A 20,216-nucleotide genomic window follows, 5' to 3' on the forward strand; every position below is an offset into this window, starting at 1 on the left:
TGCTTTTTCTTGGTCTAGAAAGTTATTCATCTGAATCTCTGACAAGGTCTTCCTTCTATTTTCTCGTTTCTCTTAGTCTAGGAGGTTTTACGGTGTCCAAGCAGTTCACAGGCTATATGAATGTGTTCTAAAAACTTCCCAGATAACCTAAAACTGCATGCAATATTAGATGTGTTCATAGGTATTCTGAATACACTCTCAAAAGGGTCTATGACCCCAATATGTTAAGAATTGCCATTTAGCATTTATTGTTTCTTCAGTGCCCAAGCTGATATGAATTTGTAAATGGTTTAAATAAACACACACACACATTAGTAAACTGGGTTAAAAGATTTCAAACATATTTCACTTAGTTTCTAATTTGACATAGATAAGTGAGTGAAGTCACTCAGTCGTGTCTGACTCTTTGCGACCCCATGGACTGTAGCCTACCAGGCTCCTCCCTCCATGGGATTCTCCAGGCAAGAGTACTGGAGTGGGTTGCCATTTCCTTCTCTAGGGGATCTTCCCAACCCAGGGATCGAACCCAGGTCTCCCGCATTGCAGGCAGACGCTTTAACCTCTGAGCCACCAGGGAAGCCCTCACTCAAGTAAATACATACAAATAAATTTTTAAATACAGTGGGAGGAATACTATACCAAAGTACAAGTGTCACAGACAAGAATTCCTTAGAGAACACCTTAATTTGCTTACTTGCCTGCTGTGAAAATGGCCTGACAATGCTTTATAAATGCATGTGCCTGTAGTCTAAGAGTTGCTCTTACTTTTTTGTGGCACAACAAACAAAAGTTAGTCTTAGCTGACTAGCTTGATAGAACCAAACAAAACAAACCATATAGCATCATTGGAAAATCAAGTTTGACAGGATATTTTGACAAGAAAGAAATGGAGGGAGGGAGTAAAGGGAAATGAAAAGAAAGAAAAGGGGATGAAAAGAAACAATATTTTTGACCCATATAAATAAAAGATCTTTTAATTCAACTCTGGCAATTTCTCAGGTTTACAGAATGGATTTTTAACTAGTGAATTTTTAACCTGTGTTCTGTTTGTACTCTTTTTCTTTGATGAAGTACTTGCCTATCTTACTTCTACTTATCAGCCTTTTACATCAGTTTTCTATTCAGTCTTTTGGGGTGGGAGGTGTGGGAAGGACTACCTGTCAAGGCTCCTTTATTGCAGACATAATTTTGTTATTTGATAACTTTCTGATTCATGTGATATTTATTCCTGCATATATTTTTTAACTTCTACAATTTTGTGCTGGAATGAAATATGGAAGAGTAAAAAAGAGTAAAATATGTATTTTTTAAGTTTTTAATTTCAATAAAATATACATAACATATAATTTACCATCGCAATCATTGTCAAGTGCATAGTTTAGTAGTAAGAACACTCACAGTGCTATGAATCCATCTCTAAAACACTTTTCATATTGCAGAAATGAAACTCTATACTCCAGTAAATATCAGCCCTCCATTGCCAGCCCCCAGTCCTCTTCAGGTCCTTATAAAAATAATATATTTTTAATAGATGAGAAAGTATGAACTCATTGAGGAAATGAACTTCTTAAAATACATTTTGTGTTTTTTCAAACTATTCACTGCATAGAGGTCTTTCCTCAAATACATGTTTGTAATTGACAATCAGATCAGATCAGATGAGATCAGATCAGTCGCTCAGTCGTGTCCAACTCTTTGTGACCCCATGAATCGCAGCACGCCAGGCCTCCCTGTCCATCACCAACTCCCGGAGTTCACTCAGATTCATGTCCATCGAGTCAGTGATGCCATGCAGCCATATCATCCTCTGTCGTCCCCTTCTCCTCCTGCCCCCAATCCCTCCCAGCATCAGAGTCTTTTCCAATGAGTCAACTCTTCACATCAGGTGGCCAAAGTACTGGAGTTTCAGCTTTAGTATCATTCCTTCCAAAGAAATCCCAGGGCTGATTTCCTTCAGAATGGACTGGTTGGATCTCCTTGCAGTCCAAGGGACTCTCAAGAGTCTTCTCCAACACCACAGTTCAAAAGCATCAATTCTTCAGCGCTCAGCCTTCTTCACAGTCCAACTCTCACATCCATACATGACTACAGGAAAAACCATAGCCTTGACTAGATGAACCTTTGTTGGCAAAGTAATGTCTCTGCTTTTCAATATGCTATCTAGGTTGGTCATAACTTTCCTTCCAAGGAGTAAGCATCTTTTAATTTCATGGCTGCAGTCACCATCTGTAGTGATTTTGGAGCCCAGAAAAATAAAGTCTGACACTGTTTCCACTGTTTCCCCATCTATTTCCCATGAAGTGATGGGACCAGATGCCATGATCTTTGTTTTCTGAATGTTCAGCTTTAAGCCAACTTTTTCACTCTCTACTTTCACTTTCATCAAGAGGCTTTTTAGTTCCTCTTCACTTTCTGCCATAAGGGTGGTGTCATCTGCATATCTGAGGTTACTGATATTTCTCCCGGCAATCTTGATTCCAGTTTGTGTTTCTTCCAGTCCAGCGTTTCTCATGATGTACTCTGCATATAAGTTAAATAAACAGGGTGACAATATACAGCCTTGACAAACTCCTTTTCCTGTTTGGAACCAGTCTGTTGTTCCATGTCCAGTTCTAACTGTTGCTTCCTGACCTACATACAAATTTCTCAAGAGGCAGGTCAGGAGTCTGGTATTCCCATCTCTTTCAGAATTTTCCACAGTTTATTGTGATCCACACAGTCATCTCTCTATAATTAGCACAGAAACAATACTTTGTTTTATGGACATCAGAGGCACCTGTGCATTGGAAGTTATTTCCAGTAATGAGGATGATTTCTCACAACCTGCCCACATTTTTTAAAACTCAGTCCTTATTCATAACATGAGATAACAACAGAGTGACAGACACTGTTTTGTGTGCTCTGCAAATGTGTTAGTTATACTATTTCTGACTACAAGCATACAGGTAGGTCTTAACATGACCGCTATTTCACAGATGGGAAATGAGAGTGAGGTATCGGCCTAATTTTGATGGAATAAAAGCATAAAAAGTTTACAGAGTTACTATAGAATGGGAAAATACCCAAGAATAAAAGGTGGACGAACATGCTGGGTTTTGTTTTTAGGTTGCCAAGAAGGATTCTTCCCAGGGTCCAATGTGACAAAGATTTCAGCATGTTGCTCTGTGATCCCTACATCATAGAAGACAAGCTTGTAGACTACAAAGAACTAAGCTTAAGCTAACATTTGTTCCACCGCTTAACTGAAAAACTTAGGACAAAGCACACAAACATATCCATCCATAAAATGAAGTATCTTAATGTGTTCTGCTTCACAAGATCTATCCATACACACGTGATGTGCATGTGTGTGTGCATGTGTCTGCATGTGTGAGTGAGACTGGGGGAGGGTGAGAGAAGGAAAAAAAATAACAGACTATTCAGACAAGGACTTAGTTAACCACAAGATATTCTAAAAATGTATGATAGTATCGTGATTATTAGTGCTTCCCTGGTGGCTCAGTGGTAAAGAATCTTCCTGCAAATGCAGGAGATGTGGATTTGATCCATGGGTCATGAAGATTCCCCTGAAGAAAAAAATGTCAACCCACCCCAGTATTCTTGCCTGGGAAATCCCATGGACAGAAGAGCCTGGAGCTGCAAAAGAGTTGGACATGACGTAGAGACTAAACAACAACAATAACAAATCATGATTATTAAGTGTAAATGGGCACCTAAGAACACATGAGAAGTGTCAGGCAATATTTAAAAGTGAAGCCTATAGGTCCAAAAAGTCTGGTTTAAGTGCCAGTTGAGTGGCCCTTCAAGTTAACTATTCTGTATCTAATTTTCTTCATTTCTGGGATTAAAATAATACCATCATGGCTTGTGTGGATAAATGAGTTAGTACAAGTAAAGCACTTAAAATTGTGCCTGGAATATAGTTAAGTGCTTGGTGAATGTTACCTTTCATTATTTTATTCAGTATTTCCTTTTACTAATCATAGTTTTTTCCTATTTCTACCAAGTCTTTTCCTAAAACAATTCATGTAAAAGATTTTCTACCCTGTAAACAAAGAATGTTAAAAAGCTGTATCTTACTTATTTATCAGCTCATGGATTCTTCCAGGTTAAAAGTTTATCATAAGCCTTTGCATACAAAAGTAACTAATCTCACATTTCTGCTAAAACCTTAGCAATCAACTGAAAAGAGGGAAAAAAAGGTTTTATTTAACTGTTTTTTTAAAAAGTAGAAATATACCATGTCATAAGTGTAAAATCAGTATTATCCTGTTTTTTGAATTACCAAACATCTTCACTTCTAGTTTGAATTGTTTTCTTGGAGTTCAATCTTTATTTACTATAGAATTCTGTCATTCATATACTTTTTCTTGCTCAGTCACTAAGTTGTGTCCAACTCTTTGTGACCCCAGGATTATAGCATGCCATGTTTCACTATCTCCTGGAATTTCCTCAGATTCATGTCCATGGAGTCAGTGATGCTATCTAACCATCTCATCCTCTGTCGTCCCCTTCTCCACCTACCTTCAATCTTTCCCAGCATCAAGGTCTTTTCCAATGAGTCAGCTCTTTGCATCAGGTGGCCAAAGTATTGGAGCTTCAGCTTCAGCATCAGTCCTTCCAATGAATATTCAGGATTGATTTCCTTTAGGATTGACTGGTTTGAACCCCTTGCAGTCCAAGGGACTCTCAAGAGTCTTCTCCAGCACCACAATTCAAAAGCATTAATTCTTTGGCTCTCAGCCTTGTTAATAGTTCATTTCTCATATCCATGCATGACTACTGGAAAAACCTCAGCCATGGTCATTTACACACTTACCATTTTCCTCTTCAGTTCTTCAGTAGTGATACCGAAGATAGGGGATATGCCTTCAAACTGAAATTTTACAGAAAATACGAATTTCAATGTATTCTGTGGGTAACCATATAATTTACCACCCCAAATTGGGACACTTTTGAAAGTGAGCAGAGTGATAACTAGACAGGGTACCAGGACAACTGGTCTGAGCAAGCTGCCTTTTTATTTTCCCAAAGTCTTAATTTCTCTTCATAGAGCTTAGGATGTAGACATGAATAATTGCTGAATGAAGAAATGAATACATAAAGTAGGTAAAGGAATTCTCATGTTAAATGATAGAAATGGAGTACAATATATCAGTTACACTCTGCTCCTTAAGTATGATTAGCCATGGGAGTCCAAACTGGCATGACAGGGTCACAAGATGCTAATGAAAACACAAGTTGCATATTACAGATTACAACACATTCATGTAAATTTTTAACATAAACGCTCGATTTTTTTCTTTTTTCCTACTTTTCATGAGCACCAACCTCTAGAATGAGCTACAACCTCTAGAATTTATGAAGAGATATGACTCCTCTATTATAAAGTTCAGTTCAGTTCAGTTGCTCAGTCATGTCTGACTATTTGTGACCCCAAGGACTGCAGAACGCCAGGCTTCCCTGTCCATCATAAATTCCCAGAGCTTACTCAAACTCATGCCCATCGAGTCAGTGATGACATCCAACCATCTCATCCTCTGATGTCCCCTTATCCTCCTACCTTCCATCTTTTCCAGCAACAGGATCTTTTCCAAGGAGTCAGTTCTTCATATTAGGTGGCAAAAGTACTGGAGTTTCAGCTTCAGCATCAGTCCTCCTAATGAATATACAGGACTGATTGCCCTTAGGATTGACTGGCTTGATTTCCTTGCAGTCCAAGGGACTCTCAAGAGTCTTCTCCAACACCACAGTTCAAAAGCATCAATTCTTCGGCACTCAGCTTTCTTCACAGTTCAACTCTCACATCCATACATGACCACAGGAAAAACCATAGCCTTGACTAGACGAACTTTTGTTGGCAAAGTAATGTCTCTGCTTTTCAATATGCTATCTAGGTTGGTCATAACTTTCCTTCCAAGGAGTAAGCGTCTTTTAATTTCATGGCTGCAGTCACCATCTGCAGTGATTTTGGAGCCCAAAAAATAAAGTCTGACACTTTCCACTGTTTCCCCATCTATTTCCCATGAAGTGATGGGACCAGATGCCATGATCTTCGTTTTCTGAACGTTCAGCTTTAAGCCAACTTTTTCACTCTCCACTTTCACTTTCATCAAAAGGCTTTTTAGTTCCTCTTCACTTTCTGCCATAAGGGTGGTGTCATCTGCATATCTGAGGTTATTGATACTTCTCCTGGCAATCTTGATTCCAGCTTGTGCTTCTTCCAGTCCAGCGTTTCTCATGATGTACTCTGCATAGAAGTTAAATAAGCAGGGTGACGATATTCAGCCTTGACGTACTCCTTTTCCTTTTTGGAACCAGTCTGTTGTTCCATGTCCAAATGATAGACGTTAAGAATTGCTGGCAACAATGAGGTGAAGTTGGAAACTTCAAACATGGCAGGTGAGATTATATAATAGTATGGCCACTTTGGGAAACAGTTTGGCAGGTCCTCAAAATATTAAACACAGAGTTACCATATAATCCAGTAATGCTACTCTGAGGTATATACCCCAAAGGATTGAACATATATATATACATATATATATACATATATATATATATATATGTATGTATACACACACACACACACACACACACACAGAAAACAATTATGCACAAAAGTTCTCAGAAACGTTATTCAAAATAAAAAACAGAAGCAACCTAAATGTCTGTCAGTGGAAAATGTAAAAACAGATTATGGCACTTTAGAATGATGCACTTGTAGAGACTTTGTTTCTTTGAAAAGTGAAAGTTTAAAAAAAAAAAAACAACTTTGCCTTCTTCATTAATTTTTTTTTAAGATAAAACATAAATAAGGGCTTCCCTGGTGGCACAGTGGATGGGAAACCATCTGCCAATGCTGGGGACATGGGTTTGATCCCTGGTCTTCAAGATTCCACATGGAACAAACTAAGCCCATGTGCCACAACTACTGAAGCCCACACACCTAGAGCCTGTGGTCCTCAACAAGAGAAGCCACAGCAATGAAAAGCACCCACACTGCAAGGAAGAGAAGGCCCTGCTCACAGCAACTAGAGAAAGCTGGTGCAAAGCAACACTCAGCACCATCAAAAAAATAAATAAATAAATGTTTTTAAAAGTCCATTTAAATTAAAAAAAAAATAAACAAGTTTTTTTTTTTTGAGATAGAGTTTTGTTATATCAGAAAGTTTCAGTAATTTTCATCTACTATTGAGAAAAAGGTATTAAATTTCAATGTTTTCAAAACTGGTTGATATTCAGGCCACTATTCCTTTCAATTTTTTATTAAATTAAGATAGCATATTATAGATATACAAGATGTTACCAGAGGGCAAGCTGGGAGTTGGATATTCTCACTAGTTTTGGAACTCTTGTGACAAATATTAAAAAGCAGAGACCTTACTTTGTCCACAAAGGTCCGACTAGTCAAGGCTATGGTTTTTCCAGTAGTCATGTACGGATGTGTGAGTTGGGCTGTGAAGAAAGCTGAGTGCCGAAGAATTGATGCTTTTGAACTGTAGTGTTGGAGAAGACTCTTGAGAGTCCCTTGGACTGCAAGGAGATCCAACCAGTCCATCCTAAAGGACATCAGTCCTGGGTTTTCATTGGAAGGACTGATGTTGAAACTGAAACTCCAATACTTTGACCAGCTGATGCGAAGAGCTGACTCATTTGAAAAGCCCCTGATGCTGGGGAAGATTGAGGGCAGGCGGAGAAGGGGACGACAGAGGATGAGATTGTTGGATGGCATCACCGTCTCAATGGACATGGGTTTGTGTAGACTCCGACAGTTGGTGATGAACAGGGAAGCCTGGTGTGCTGCCGTTTGTGGGGTCACAAAGAGTTGGACACGGCTGAGCAACTGAACTGAACTGTGACATCATAATTTATTTCCAAAATAAAATTAAATATATACACATATATCTCCTTATTTTCACTTTTAAGTATTCTGTTGATATTCTCCTTGCTTGTTTCAGATATGACTGGAAAACCAATTTAAGGCTAAACTTTCATCTAAAACTTTCCCACCTCTAAAGAATAAGAGCTGGTGTTCATACAAATGGATGTTTACCCTACATTAACCTTTGAGTAACATCAGCCTAATACTACATTCAAATCATGAGGCAAGATTCACAGAGCACTCCAGCAACAGTTGAATGCACTACATGTCCCAGTGGAGGCTGTTGGTCAAAGCAGTACCTGAGCTAATGTCCCAGTCAACAGTTACACATCTGACCAGATAACCTCCTGGCATGATGGGGATGCGCACACGCATGCTCAGTTGCTTCAGTCGTGTCCGAATCTTTGCAACCCTATGGACTGCAGCCCACCAGGCTCCTCTGTCCATGGGATTCTCTAGTCAAGAACAAGTGGGTTGCTATGCCATCCTTCAAAAGATCTTCCCAACCCAGGGGTCAAACCTGTGATTCCAGTGTCTCCTACATTGCAGGATTTTTTACCACTGAGCCACCGAGGAAGCCCCCACGATAGAAATGACCCGTTAACTATTAAAAGCAGATTACTACACAGCAATATGTTTAGCATTTTTCTCAGATATAATAGTTATATAATATTGATATATACCAATTAAAAGTTTCATTAAGTTAAGTATCTTTAAGAATGAGCTTGTCAAGTGCTATATAAATTTATCATGTGTTCCTCAAACATTTCATGATAAATCACTTCTACAGTGAATTTTATTTCTTTTGGTATAGAATACAGAATATTTCCAAAGGAAAAATATATACTGACTCCAATTGATAAGTTCCAATATTCACTTCATTAGATAGTATCTCTTTTAATTCTCCAATATGAAAAACAAAAACCCTCAGAGAAGAACCAGTCACTGAGTGGACACTAAAATAACATATGTGCCAACTGAAAGTATGAATATATTTAGTCCACTGACTTTTTTGAGAGTATTTAGAGAACTGTATTATGTCATGAATTGTTTGTGACAGTTTGCTATAATTAGAGGTTATAAGAGCCACAGAGAAGAAAGAAAACTCATGTGTAAAGAGCTTAAAGAAGCAGTGCATTACTCAAAGGTTCCAACTGTCCTTCGGTCAGTCCACCTTGGTTCAAGTCATGACTCATTTACCAGTCATATACCCTGGGATAAGTTATTTAACCACTTCTCAATTTTATCAACCACAAAATCCAAGTCATAATCTTTATAGCACAGGATAGTGCCAAAGATAAAACTATCTGTAAATTTCCAAACCCCATGTCTGGTACATAACAAGCCCTCAACATGTCAGCTTTTATTACTGATATTGATGAGCCTCAATTTCCTAATCTGTAAAATACTAATATAATAGTAACATCTCCTCTACCTGTGGCCCACCTGTGTAGTGAAAAGCAATAATACTGATTATAATATTTTATAAACTATAAACAACAAGGCACTTCACAAATGGAAAACACTCTTTAATACTGTGATTTATCAAATACTCACTATAGATTATGAAGGCTATTTCCCAAAATACCTACAAGCCTTTTCTCATTTGTTCCTGTTTTTTCTTTTTTTTTAATACTCTTATTAGTCTTCATTAGAATTTTGTGTACCCTTGAGACTAGTAGCAGCCACTAAATGACTACTGTGATAAACATTTGGAGGCATTAATTGACTCATCAGGAAGTCTCATTAACCTGGAGATTTCTGCATTGCTTTTGAAAGTTCTTTCTGGGCTCAAGCCAACCATCCTATTATAACACAACTGATCATTACATGAATTTAGCTGCATATCATATCAAACCTTCTTAAACAGTATTATCATCTCAAACAATGGAAGCCTGATAAACCACTACTGGGACTACAGCCTATACAACAGGGGTTATTTCTGTTCTTGATGCCAAGGTTAAAAAGAAGTTCTGCTCCATGTGATTCAGATCAGTCAGTCAGTCAGTTCAGTCGCTCAATCGTGTCCCACTCTTTTCGACCCCATGAATTGCAGCACGCCAGGCCTCCCTGTCCATAACCAACTCCCGGAGTTCACTCAAACTCATGTCCATCAAGTTGGGGATGCCATGCAGCCATCTCATCCTCTGTTGTCCCCTTTTCCTCCTGCCCCTAATCGCCCCCAACATCAGAGTCTTTTCTTCGCATGAGGTGGCCAAAGTACTGGAGTTTTAGCTTTAGCATGATTCCTTCCAAAGAACACCCAGGGCTGATCTCCTTTAGAATGGACTGGTTGGGTCTCCTTGCAGTCCAAGGGACTCTCAAGAGTCTTCTCAGCACCACAGTTCAAAAGCATCAATTCTTCGGCGCTCAGTTTTCTTCACAGTCCAACTCTCATATCCATACGTGACCACTGGAAAAACCATAGCCTTGACTAGACAAACCTTTGTTGGCAAAGTAATGTCTCTGCTTTTCAATATGCTATCTAGGTCGGTCAAAACTTTCCTTCCAAGGAGTAAGCGTCTTTTAATTTCATGGCTGCAGTCACCATCTGAAGTGATTTTGGAGCACAAAAAAATGAAGTCTGACACTATTTCCACTGTTTCTCCATCTATTTCCCATGAAGTGATGGGACCAGATGCCATGATCTTCATTTTCTGAATGTTCAGCTTACTCTCCACTTTCACTTTCATCAAGAGGCTTTTTAGTTCCTCTTCACTTTCTGCCATAAGGGTGGTATCATCTGCATATCTGAGGTTATTGAGATTTCTCCTGGCAATCTTGATTACAGCTTGTGCTTCTTCCAGCCCAGCGTTTCTCATGATGTACTTTGCATGTAAGTTAAATAAGCAGGGTGACAATATACAGCCTTGACGTACTCCTTTTCCTATTTGGAACCAGTCTGTTGTTCCATGTCCAGTTCTAACTGTTGCTTCCTGACCTGCATAGGTGTATTAAATCATGACTCTCAAAAAAAAAAACAAAAACCCACATTAAAACCCTAATAAAGAACACCCTCAAAGCAGTAATGATCCCTAATCTTACACCATACGCTATGACTTTAAACTGTAAATTCCAAAAAGCAGGAATAAGAACCTCATAGTTCTTTTCCTCTAACATCTGACAGAGTGACACATTCAATACATTCAAGTTATTGCTATTAACAAGGGTATGAGAAATTGAGGGGAGATTCTGTTTCAGGAAGAGTGACCAGGACCACTACATATCGAGTTCCTCACCTCTTCTATAATGTCTACCTTCTTTCACTGGCTTCTTTACAGATACAGTCACAGCTCTTTCATCTTAAATAAAATCTCTATCTCTTTCCATTCACAGTTAACCTTTTGAAAGAGTGGTCTACACACTATTTGCATTATCTTACTTCCCACATACTGTTGAAACCACAGCAATTCCATGGCTTTTCACCATTCTACCCTGGTTCTTGTCCCCTGAGATAAGTTCTCTTTCACTGTCTCCATGGTATCAAACAAGTTAGTTGAGGTAGAGTGAAACTTCTTAGAGGGATTTGAAAATTTTTTTTTAAATGGACAAAATGATAAAAGGATCTTGAAAACCACTTTACAGCGTTCTGTTTTGACAGCAGGGGCAACTGGCAGATAGTGCAAACCACTTAGAAGAGTGGTGTGATGCTAATGATTTAAGAAAACAGTCTTGCATAACTGAAAGGGGGGAGGAGGTACATCTGCTTCACAGCTAGCACTCAGAACAGGTCAGGAACACAAAAGTTTTCAAAACCACACTTAGTAAGCAAAAAGGGTATTTTTGGCAGACCCTCTAAAGTACATAATCTGAGGTTTTTAAGAATACTGATATTTATAAGCATTGCTCAGAATCTTGGCAAAATTATTAATGAAAATAAGATCCTACTTGTTTTTTATAATAACAAAATCATACTATTTAAAGTATTTAACCTTATTTTGCAAAAACATATCTGTTCAAATAAACTGATATTAAGCTAAATGTGTCTGTGTGTGTATATGTACACAGGTGCTATCATGCAATAGGCACAGCATTAAACTATCGAAGACTGTCATATTTACATTTGTGCCTTACCACGTTCAAGGGAGAGGACAAGGGCCACCCAGGAAAAGACCACCCAAGAACAACACAGCTACACCACTGGGTGAGCCAGTCCTCACAGAAGTGCTCTCTCAGGACCTGAAATCAACGCTGCAAATTTCTCTCCCCTTATCTCTCAGCCTGTGATACAAATGCCAGGAACTGATAGTTTTTAACCCCAGAAAACAAACACACACTCAGGTTATCATGAATCCTTCTACTATCTTGTCCTTGCAAGTTAGCTCAAATCTAATTTACTCTGTAAATCCTCTCCCCCTGAATTTTGTGTGAGCCTTTGTAGTACTTTTAAAGCTCAGTTAGAGGAGTAAAGGTTCTCAAAACAGAGTTTCACTTAACTAGTTCACCACCCAGCAAACTCACTGAAACTCTCCATTAAAGTGTAAACCACACTGACTGCTGCCCTTGGCTCAGTTGACACTTAGAGCCACTAGACTTCAACCCACGTGTATTTCAGCAGTTCTCTTCCCACCAATCCTGCTGCATGCTTATTGTGATGGAAATTGTCGACCGCCTACCAAGCATCTACTCCTCATTCTTCCTTCTCTTTTTTAAACCGGGGTATAGTTGCTTTACAATGTTGTATTAGTTTCTGCTGTACAGAGTGAACTAAGTCAGAAAGAGAAAACAAATATATAGTAATGTATATATTGGGCTTCCTTAAGTGCCTCAGATGGTAAAGAATCTGCCTGCAATGCGGGAGACCTGGGTTCAGTTCCTGGGTTGGGAAGATCCCCTGGAGAAGGAATGGCTACCCACTCCAGTATTCCGACCTGGAGAATTCTATGGACTGTATAGTCCATGGAGTCAGAAAGAGTCAGACATGACTGAGCATCAGTTCAGCTTAGCTAATGTATATATATATACATTACATATATACATATGTATATGTATATATGGAACCTAGAAAAATGGTATAGATGAACCTATTTGCAGGACAGGAATAGAGACACAGACATAGAGAACAGACATGTAGGCATGGGGTGGGGGAAGTGGGAGTGGGATGAATTGGGAGATTGGGATTGATATCTATACACTACCACGAATAAAACAGATAGCTAGTGGGAACCTGCTGTATAGCACAGGGAGCTCAGCTAAGAGATCTATGATGACCAAGATGGGTGAGGTGGAGGTTGGGGAGGGGTACAAGAGGTTCAAGAGGGAGGGGATATATGTATACATATAGCTGATTCACGTCATTTTATAGAAGAAAATGCCACAATTTAGTCAGGTATTCACTCTTATGTCACATCAGATGTAGGCAAGATTCAGATGAAACTATTACATTTTAGAAAGAACTTGAATGTATGCAGATTCCCCTAAGTTGTCTCTCCCATTTGATAAAGTGATCATTGCAATGATCTGTCATTGGCATTATTTACACATAAGAAAGTCTTTGTAGAACTCCAATCAGCCACCTCACACTCAAAGGAAAGAATTTAACTTACTTGAATAGTTTGGCAGATAAATAAATTTGTATAAGCTTTATATTAAAACAAGATTGCTTAAGTAGACATGCATTTTTTTGTAATTATGCTACTTTAACCATCTTTCACTAATACTTTATCAGCAATATACCTGGTCATTGCTTACTCAGCATCTTCTCCCTAATATGGCACTAAACAGACAAAGAACAAATCAAACATTTCTAAGTTTGCATAAAAAATACACATTGACTGGGCTAAACATATATGGATCACCTATCATCTTTGGTTTTCCCCTTTTTTATCTTCAGAACTTTGCTCAAATTTTGATTTCCACATTTCTTCATGAATCATCCTCTCCAAAGCTCTTAGCAATCTGCCTGCTGTGATTACCTCCACATTCCTTTTGTTCTTTAAAAGGTTGGTTTTTTTTTTTTTTGGTTTGTTTGTTTGTTCACTTGTTTTTCTGTTCCACTCTGCAGAGGTAGACAGCTTGTAAAATGCTGAGAATGTAATCCAGATCTTGATGCTTAGTTGGGCTTTTTCTCTTTTACATGACCCAAATTTTGGTCAGTCATCAAATGCTATTACATATCTTTGTCAGTTCAATTTTTTTAATTCAATATCCCTTCACTAGATCTAGTTCTAACATTCTGTGTCATGTTAATACGTGCTTCAAGATAAGAATCAGGAGCCCTCATTGAAATATACATTTTTACCATTTAGACTCCCTTAAAAATAATTTCAAATATCAAACTTTCAGGAAATAACTGAAAATGACAATTTGCATATAGGTTTCACTAGTGAAACAGCAGAAAGGAAACAAAATTTAAGTCTAAAATCTTTGGGGAATATCTCTGGCATCAAGATAATGTACATAAAATAGCTTCTTTCTATTAAAACACACTTACAGCTTAGCAATTAAAGAATTGAGATAGTCTGAAACCAAAGTTTTCATTGTACTGTTTTACCTACTTCTTTAAAACAAATGATTAAAATAAGTAGTGGGACAAATAGTGGCCCCCCAAAAGATATGTCCAAATTCTAACCTTTGGTACCTGTGAATGTAAATTTATTTGTTAATAGGGTCTTGGCAGATGGTAAAGAATCTACCTACAATGCAGGAGACCCCAGTTCAATTCCTGGGTCGGTAAGATCCCCTGGAGAAGGAATAGGCTATCGACTCCAGTACTTGGGCTTCCCTGGTGGCTCAACTGGTAAAGAATCTGCCCACAATGCGGGAGACCTGGGTTCCATCCCTGGGTTGGGAAGATCCCCTGGAGAAGGGAACAGCTACCCACTCCAGTATTCTGGCCTGGACAATTCCATGGACAGAGGTGCCTGCCAGGCTATAGTCCATAGCGTCACAAAGAGTCAGACATGACAGAGAAATTTCAGTGGCAGATGGTAATTAATTCAGTTAAAAATGTAAGATGAGATCACTTTGGATTTGGGGTGGGCTCTCCAGGGACAGGGAAGCCTGGTGGGTTGCTGTCTATGGGGTGGTACAGAGTCAGACATGACTGAAACAGCTTAGCAGCTACAGCCAAAGACCAGTCAGTGTCTATAGCAAAGAGAGGGAAATTTGAGACACAGAAAGACAAAGAAATTGCCAAGCAATAACAGAGGCCAAGGCTGGAGTTATGAAGCTACAAGCCAAAGAATGCTAAGGATTGCCAGATCTCACCAGAAGCTAGGGGAAAACCATTAATTGATTTTCTCTCAGAGGTCCAGAAGGAATCAACCCAGCCAACACATTGATTTTGGACTTTTTTGGCCTCCAGAAATGTGAGAAAACACATTTCTCTTGTTTTCAGCCACCAAGTTTGTGATATTTGTTATGGGGTGTGCATGCTTAGGGGCTTCCCAGGTGGTGCTGGTAGATCAGGGTTCCATGGTGGCTTTCTTGGTAAAGATTCCACCTACAGAGCAGGAGACTTGGTCTTGATCCCTGGGTGGGGAAGATCCCCTGGAGAAGGAAATGGCAACCTACTCCAGTATTCTTGCCTGGGAGTCCCATGGGCAGAGGAGCCTGGTAGGCCACAGTCCATAGGGTTGCAAGAGTCGGACACAACTTAGCAACTTAATCACTACCACCACCAAAACTGCTCTAATAAGTGAAGTCTACTAATTTGGGCTTCCCTGTTGGCTCAGATGGTAAAGAATCCACTGCAATACAGGAAACCCTAGTTCAATCCCTAAGTCAGGAAGATTCCCTGGTAAAGGGAATGGCTACCCCCTCCAGTATTCTTGCCTAGAGAATTCCATGGACAAATGAACCTGGTGAACTACAGTCCATGGGGCCTCCAAGAGCCAGACATTACTGAGTGACTAATAGAGTTAACAGAGAGTGCATTCCTAGTCATTCAGTCCTGTCCAGCTCTTTGCGACCCTTTCGACTGTAGCCTAGTTTCCTCTGTTTCCTCCTCCCAGGATCTTCCCGACCCAGGGATGAACCCATGTCTCCTGTGTCTCCTGCATTGCAGGTGGATTCTTTACCCGCTGAGCCATTGGGAAAGCCCCATTTGTTATGGCAGTCCTAGGGAAATTAATACAACATGATTACCTATATGCATTTATATATTTTCATTTGAATTCTCTCCACTTCAAAAACAGACTTTCTGGACCATTATAGAAAAATACTGGTGTATACTTGCCTACACGGTTGAATAAAGAAGCACAGAAATAGAGGCAGAAAAAAAACAAAAAAAGTTTAGAAAAAAGCCTAGGCTAAAATAACTGTTATGAAGAATCAATATGGTATAGTAAAGACCATACATTCTATAGTTAAAATGGTAAGTTCTAGTCTTAAGTCTATCATTTTTGTGTTTATATAAACTTGGGCAAGATATTTAACCTCTGAGCCATAATGACCTGCCTCATCTATATAACAAAAGATAACAGTATTTTTTCTTATGTGGCAATGAGAAAAATACAATAATTTATGTTGAGACTTGTGCACATTTCCAAGTATACAGTAAACTTTGAATAAATATTGTCTTATTAACTGGACAAATGTTCATAATGGATTATTTCAAAATCAATCCTTTAGAGCAGATATAAATTCTCATGAGACTCCCTCTGAAGCTAGCCTGTCCACCTACAGTGACAGATGCTCTAATTTTGAAGACCCTCAACCATGAAACTGATATTAATTTAAGAAAGATAATATTAAGAAATCTCCCAATTTAAAACAACAGTTATCTTTTTTTAACTAGGATCACCATTTATTGCATAAATACAAAAAATAAAGTTTCTCACCCTATGTTATAGTTAGTTGTGGTCCACCATTTCCTAAATGGCCACCTTCTAAAGGCAACCCATGCCCTCTTCTGGCTTCTATGACCTTGTTATTCTAATACAAAACATAATTATACAAATCTCTGTCCAGTTCTTTTTAGGTTAATCAATGTTAAGTGATGCTTGCACAAAATCCTTCTATAATTAATACTCAACATGTGAATAGTATTTCAGAATACAATCCACACTGGAACACTAGAGCATTCATTCCATGACAAAATCCTAATCCTATAAATAGAGTATTTATTTCTTTATGTATTTTCTTTGTTTAGGATACTGAAACTCAGTGAAGCCTGGTGAATTGCCTAAGTCATAGGGTTATACTAGTCTAAGATATAATGTCTTCTTTTTTAACATTTTATTAAAAGAAAAAATCAAACATATATAAAGTAACATAATAAAATAATAAACCATCATATTCCATCATCTAGAAATGTCTATTTAAAAGATTTTCTTTCAATTTCTCAAAATCTTCCTGATGAGACAACGAGCACACATCTCCAGCTGTAATGCATAATTTAAAATGTGTATCATGTATGTATTAAGACAAAAGGAGGAATAGTGACAACCAGAAAATATATTCCAGAATGAAAATTTTCCACCCTAGGCATTGTGTCTTGAAATCCATAAAGAGAATATCCCTAGATATTAACATTCAGGTGACTATAAAAGTATTCACCAAAAACTTACCACCAAAGCATGATCAAGGCAAGAAGTTTCTAAAAATTCATCAGCAAAGGCAAAACCTAAATATGTATAAGCCTAGTGATTAAATCTCCCATAAAGACACTGAATCAAAAATATTCTTTTCAATTGACAATCAAAGTAAGTACTCTTAACTATGTATACTGGTATCATGGAAGATAAGGCCTTTAAACAAGAAAACTGGGTACGTCTTTCCCTCCTATTTGTAGCAATGAGCATTTCCCATTAAGGTAAACAATATGTGAAATATTTCCAAGAAATAACCATCATTTTCACCTCCTGAGATGTTGGAGATGCAATTTTATTCACTAGTACAATCATTGTGATGAGCACTGCATCCAATTAACATGTCAATGAAAAAGAAAACAAATTTAGCTACAAATGAAAGAATACATCCTAAGAAACAAAAGTGGCATGAGTTAGTAAAGATTCAGAACTTTAACACAGAGTGGAGAGACAGCCAGAGTGGCAGAAAAACGGAAATCCGTTTTAGAGAAGAAACTACAACAACCCTTCCAAGAATAGCCTGGCACAATTACTGAACAGATGGGGGTGTGATAATTATAAACATATTTTCACCTCTCTTCTGCACAGCTATTAAGAACCACTTAAATTTCAGAAGCCCTTTCTCAGATGCAACACAGGAGACCTCATAAAAGACTGGTTTCGTGTATTACTGAAATAATGACGACTAAACAGACACCAAAAATTTTTCTTAAAATGAGCATATGTTTAAGATTGTGGTTAATAATTAAATAATTATTTATCTTTACCTATAAGGGGGAAGGGACGCTCTTAGTGAGTTGTTCAAGATAATGTATACCTTATCAAAGATGTATCTGGGAGCCTGGAGAGATCTTTAAGTGTAGTGGGAAAGTAGCATCTTTGAACATCCTACTCTTTAAGTTAAGGGAGGTCAATAAAGAAGTTTCCAGAAAAAAAAAATCAATAATTAGTCTGTCTTCCCATTAATGTCTGCAAAGAATTAAGTAGGCTTTCATTACTGCAATACATTTACAAATACTAGTTTTACAAATAAAAATATGAGAAATAGGGTTTTGAAATAAGCAGTGTTTAGGTAACATTTGGTCACTAATTCACCCAAGAACTTAAAGCTGAAATGAATCTCTAGATCTTATTCTTCTCAGATACAAGTAGTAAATTTCTCTGACTCTTATTTCAAGCTGGGGTCATAGGCACAGGGCTCTGAATTGCAAACAGAAATGCACTCTAGTAAATTTAGGTAAAAAGAAATTTATGGAAGGCGATTACAGACTCACAGAAACTCCACGATGGCCAAAGAACTAAGCTATGCAGTCAGAAACAGTACTGAAATAAGAGCATCAAACAGGCCCAAGAGCATCAAACACACAGTGCTGTGTGCTCAGCACTGCCGCCATCACCAGGCATTCTCACTAAAGTCCTTTTTGCTAACAGGATCTGTGCACCAGATACTATACTAGAAACTCTGTATGGCAGGCCCTGTGGATGAAATGTATCAGCCACTATCAATGCCAGAATGAATTCCATGGTGCCTGTTTCTTGTCATTAACTTCTGATTGGAAGATTTACCTCTGAACCTCTGATCAACAGGGCCTGGGTCATACAAGTCGTTGATACACAAGACGCTGAGGAAGCAAGATTCTAGTTTCTATTCTGGGAAATGACTCCTAAGGAAGGATTTTCCCAAAGACGTGAAAAGTGGCAAAGACGTTGGAAGAAGTATCAAAGATGTCAAAGGTATCAAAGACGTGAGACCATCATCGTGAATTTCTGTGGAGTATCTGCAAGCTAGCATTTGAGAAACAGTCTATACCACTGACTGTGACTCCATAATCTGGACCTGTCAAGCTCTTTCTCATCTCCTCCTATTCTCTTCCCACCAGCCACACTGGACTCAGTGGTCCTCCAACAAGAAGGGCTCTTCTGGAGTTAGGATTTCTCCCCTGAGTGTTTTGCTGCCCAGAAATCTGAGCCTCCAAATGTATTCATGGCTGACGTCTGCTTCATTTACAGGTCTCCCTTTAAATGTCAATTCCTAAAGGAGACAGCCTGACCACCACATCCATGGATATCTTCACCCGTATCTACTCCATCCATTCTTGTCACCATGTTGTATTTGCCTTCTGGTACTAATCACTGATTTTGTTTTACTTGTTTATTTTCAGCCTCAATTGCCATAATCACCATAATATAAGCTCTGTAGTTCTATGGGTGTTGTCTGTCCTTTTCTGTTCTTTTTAATCTTCAGAACCTAAAACAGTGTCCAGTATCCGTTAGTCTTTTAAATATTGGTTGCATAATAAATGGACCCCTGCTATAGTAAAATAGGTCCATCTAATAAATGAGGAGACTGAGGAACAGCTTCTACTTCTTTTGTCTATGGTCACACAACAAATTAATAATCAAAGTGCAAGTCCTGGATTCCAAACCATGCAATTTCTGGGAAGATAAATGGCTGGATGTCATCACCGACTCGATGGACATGAGTTTGAGTAAACTCCGGGAGTTGGTGATGGACAGGGAGGCCTGGCGTGCTGCAATTCATGGGGTCACAGAGTCGGACATGACTGAGCAACTGAACTGAACTGAAAGACACAAGGAACTTCTGCTGCTTCCTAAAGAAATGGAGGAGGCAGAGAAGAGCAGAAAGAACACTGATTAGGAAAAAAGCATGTGTTCTACAATCATACACCTCTGAGTTCAAATCTATGTCCCCAAACCTAACATAAGCCTTAAAGGTTTTCAGAGAGTTAAATGTGACTATATTGTACATTGTACACATAAATCGTTTCCAATACCTG

General features: G+C 38.5%; 1 protein-coding gene across 6 annotated transcripts in view; it reads right to left on the bottom strand.

The window, feature by feature from the left end:
• Positions 1–20,216, bottom strand: part of GULP1 (GULP PTB domain containing engulfment adaptor 1) — a 329,999-nt gene that overhangs the window by 240,326 nt on the left and 69,457 nt on the right. The window lies entirely within an intron of this gene.

This window comes from Bos indicus, chromosome 2 (assembly GCF_029378745.1).
Source record: "Bos indicus isolate NIAB-ARS_2022 breed Sahiwal x Tharparkar chromosome 2, NIAB-ARS_B.indTharparkar_mat_pri_1.0, whole genome shotgun sequence".
In the NCBI taxonomy this organism is placed as follows: domain Eukaryota; kingdom Metazoa; phylum Chordata; class Mammalia; order Artiodactyla; family Bovidae; genus Bos; species Bos indicus.